Source organism: Austrofundulus limnaeus, unplaced genomic scaffold (assembly GCF_001266775.1).
Source record: "Austrofundulus limnaeus strain Quisiro unplaced genomic scaffold, Austrofundulus_limnaeus-1.0 Scaffold367, whole genome shotgun sequence".
NCBI classification, from domain to species: Eukaryota; Metazoa; Chordata; class Actinopteri; order Cyprinodontiformes; family Rivulidae; genus Austrofundulus; species Austrofundulus limnaeus.
Window position 1 is genome coordinate 12,450 of NW_013952769.1, and position 4,584 is coordinate 17,033.

Consider the following 4,584-nt stretch of genomic DNA (forward strand, 5'->3'; position numbering starts at 1 on the left):
AGAGAGAGAGAGAGAGAGAGAGAGAGAGAGAGAGAGAGAGAGAGAGAGAGAGAGAGAGAGAGAGAGAGAAGCGCAGCAGTCAGCTCTCCCCACCCGAGGCTGAAGGTCAACAGACTATCATGCTAAGCTTGCTAGTTGTTCCACCCTCTGACTGCTGCAGGGGTGTGTCTTATGCTGCTTTCACACCGAACGCGATTTCAGCTTCAAAATCGCGGCCAACGCAGAAGTTGGTTGCTTGTGCACTTTGAGGTCAGACGCAGGACAGCTCTTGAAGCGCTGCATGGCAAGAGCACCCCCCCCTGTTGGGCTCTGTTTAATGCCGGACGAGGAAGTGGCTTTGCTTTATTTACAGAGAGCAAGAGCATGTCACGCTCATCAGATAATTAATTCATAATTAATTCAACAGATAATTCAGAGAAGAGGCTCACAGCTCGCTTTCAGGACTATTTTTGTCCCGAGCCCAGTCTGAGGAGCCGCTGCCACACATTGGTGCGGATATCTCCTGTCAGGACACTGACTGCAGGCACTCGATTTCAGCTAAAGAGCTCCTCTCCATCTGTTTCAGTTTAATGGACATCATTCAGTAAACTGTCCCGCCGGGAAATATGTCGCTACGTCCCAGAGTGGAGTCTCTCTGATTGGTTGACGCGGCGCGTCGAGCTGCAAAAGTTCAGATTTTCTAACTTCAGCGATTTGCCCCTCAGCACGTCAAACGCTCAGATCGTTCAAATCTTTCAAATCGTGCTGCTCTAATCGCGTTTGAGGCACCACAGCACTTCCCGACGTTGCTTGAAGCTTGTCCACCATAGACTTTGCATGTAAACCTGAGGCTCCTGATGCCGAAATCGCGTTTGGTGTGAACGCACCATTAGAGAGGGGCTTTTATACCAGAACACAGCCGCTGTGACGAAACCATGGAGAAGACATGTCACCGTGGAGAGCCGTTAACCAATATGCAAATTAGCCTGCAGTACCACTGCTCTACCCATATGAGCAGCAAAAATACATTTTTAGACCAAATATTACAGATTTGAACAAATACGCACAAAAACATCACAATTAATACAGAAACAGTACTATATAACATTTCAGACACATTTAGACAGTTTATCAGCAAAAAAAAGTTAATTTTGGGGTAAGTTACTCTTTAAGGCTAAGTTCACCTGAAACTCAGACTGAAGAACAGGGCTCTAGACTAACTTTTTGCACTGGTTGCACCAGTGCACCTAACATTTTTTCTTAGGCACACCAGCACAAAAGTTAAGTGCACCCAAATTTTCAACCACATCGCCTAACATCAGAGTTTCACAGGTTATTTTTTTAATCACTGTTCATTAAGGCAACATTAACTCGAAAATAATTAGTTAACAATCAAGTAAACATAAAGTTCTTTATTTAACCAGAACTGTAGACTTATAACTTACTGAAAAGTATTTAAAGTGATTCTATAAAAATTCTAAGTGCAAATGTTTAAGGGCTGAATGTCTTATAAACATATTAAACATTTCATGGTTAAGTTTTTTTTAGACACATCCCTCAGATTGGACAACTATGGATCTTTGGCATTGGATAAACCAGAATGATGAACAGAGAATAATTATTAATAAGAGAAAGATTACTGATATTTATTAAAAGGTTGTGCACATTTTTTTTAAATAATAACACATAAAAGTCTGCAATTTCATCATCAGTTGAATCTTATTATCTTACATTATTTCACTTAAATATCTAATATGTCTAGTTTTATCCTCCTGAGACCCAGAAGAAACTATTTCAGATAATTGGAATGTAACTGTGGTGAAGTCGATTAAGTGCAAAAGCGGCCTGCCACACACGTGAGCTTCCTCATCCTGCTCAAATGATCTGACCCCGACTGTTAAATTAACAAGATAGACGAGCGAGCAACCGTCCACATCTTGTTTTCATTTCCAGCTAACAAGAAAGAACTGTTTTTCAGACATCTGGGTAAAAAATAAAAAAAATAAAACTCCAGCTGTTTCGCTATGCATGCGCGCACGTGTGCGTGTGTGTGTGTGTGTGTGTGTGTGTGTATACAGATTTTTGCTTCATGGTGGGTACATTTTTGGACCATTTCACCAGTACACACAGGAAGGTGAGCTTAGGGTTTGGGTCAGGTGTGAGGTTAGGGTTTGGGTCAGGTGTGTAGCCTACCTGGGAGGTTATGTTGGCTATAGAATTGATGGAAAAATGAATGGAAGCCAATGCAAAGTCCCCATGAGGATAGAACAACAAAACGTGTGTGCGCGGGAGGTGTGGAGTGGAGCCCGCAAGCAGAGCGCAGTGTTATTAGGAGAGATGAGACCGTCAGCGGGCGACCATTGATACTGCTGGATTGATTTGTTTTATGGAACATGATGAAAACTTTTAGTTTCAGCGGGCGACCACTCCCCTTCCCCCTCGGTCCCACTAGTGCGACCGGACATTTTTTTAGTCACACTATTGGGAAATCTGGTCGCATTTGCGACCAAATTGGTTGCGCTCTAGAGCCCTGAAGAAGTCTCTTGGACGAGAGACGAAACGTTTCACTAAAGAGGAACCCACCCAGAGGACCTACTTATTTTTTCTTTTTGATTTTTTTTTCTACCTGGATTACTAAGATGCATCAGGACACTGAGACTGACACTTAAGAATTACTCCTACAATTTGCTTAATGTAAGACTGAGACACTTGATAACTGACTTTTACTCTCAGTTTTTAACTAAGAATTTTTTTACACTTAAGTCCACTCTTAGCAGCATTCTTAAGAGTAATTCTAAGAAGTTTGATAAATTCGGGCCCTGATCCTGCCTCCCAGTTGGTGGACAACCAAGAAAAAAAGATCTAGATTTAAGTTTTCTGCAGCGGGTGTTGGTCATTGTAAAAATGAACGGGAGAAAAAAAACTTATTTGTATATTAACTGATTGTTTAACAGACTACTTGCAGTTTAATATACATTATATAATTTCATTTTTATTATGTTACATTAATGTTAAAATACATCTGAGTAAGCTGTTAAGTTTCAGGTTCAAATTCTTTTGTTTCATGGATTATTGTAATTAGCTGGGAACTTGTTATGTTAGAGACACTGGATAACAGGGTGACATTCACAGGTATGATGAACAGCGGCCTCATGTATCAACAGTGCATACGCACAAAAACTTTGCGTATGCCATATTCCACACAAAACTCCGGGTGTATCAAAACTCAACTGAACATGGAAATGTACGCAGCCCCACGCCAACTCCAGGGCTGGCGTACACACGTTTCTGTTGGTTTAGTTCCATTGGGGACACTTAGAGGTGATTCTGAGAAACTGATCATGATGTGAAATGATTATTGTTCACACCAGCCACACGATTAACAATTTTTACATATACATGGACGCAGTTAAATAAAGGACGTGCAAAGTCGTACCAAAAATATATTTACCAGGAACAGATTCAGCCTTACTGGAGGATATAATAAAAAGTGTAACACACGGAGCATTTATTTATAAACAGAATTTTCTGATCCATTTTCAGGAATAATCCTTTTTCAGTTTGGCACTGCTGCGCAATGGAGCGCAACACAGCGAGGAGCAACATGCGCCACACGTGCACGTGCAGAAGCAGCGATCAAACTGGGGTTCCACAGGGGCTTTCCAGAGGGAGGTGGCAGACTGATCGGGACTGTGCCAGTCCAGTCCACCCAAAGCCAAATCATGCCCAATGGAATCGCTGAGTTATGGTCGTGCTCGAGCGCGCGCACTCTCGCCAGCAGTGGAGGTGTTTCATACTTGACGTTTACGTTGTTGTAGATTTCTCCAAAATGACATGTGGAAGTACACTTTACAACTTGTGAAAATGCTGTAAGTAGAAGCAGGCTTTAAGGTAGGATTTTTGAACAGGGTGTCTGCACAGCCCCACCCCCCGGCTTACGCATGCATTAAGAGCCTAATATTATCAGAACCTCATAATAAAACTGTTTTCTCTCCCCACCACCTTTATAAGATGAGATAAAACTGCATTTATAAGAATGCAATTACAAGCAAACAAGGTACAAATCAGAATTTTTATTTTAATGCAAATAAAATGTATAAAATTAGCAATGAAAAATCTGAACATGTTGATTATGAATACACTACATGACTGACCTGCAGTTTACAGGTGCCTAGGCGCCTGCAGGTAGTGGTTGATAGCTGCCTGGAAGTCAAATCCTGCCATGGACTACCTGTTGTAGCTGACTCTGATCAGGATGTCCAGCTGCCCAATGTCCAGTCTGGTGCGGGTCTTCATCTTGATCCGATTTTGGCAGCTGAACACCCACTCAGCCTCTGCATTCCCCACAAGGACAACAAGGAAAAGCACATGAGCTTGTACATCTCTGAAAGATAAAAAGAAAAAAAGAAGTCAAGGAGCTGAGCTTACAGGCTATAAGCAGAGTTTCAGTTATAACTCTGTTAACAATTACATTTGAAACATTTTTGAACTGAAAAATGTAAGTTTGTTAATGCCATAACATTTATAAAATGTATGAAATATACCTTTGAAGATATGTTGATTGTCTGTGTGTGTGTTTGTGTGTGTGTGTGTGTGTGTGTGTGT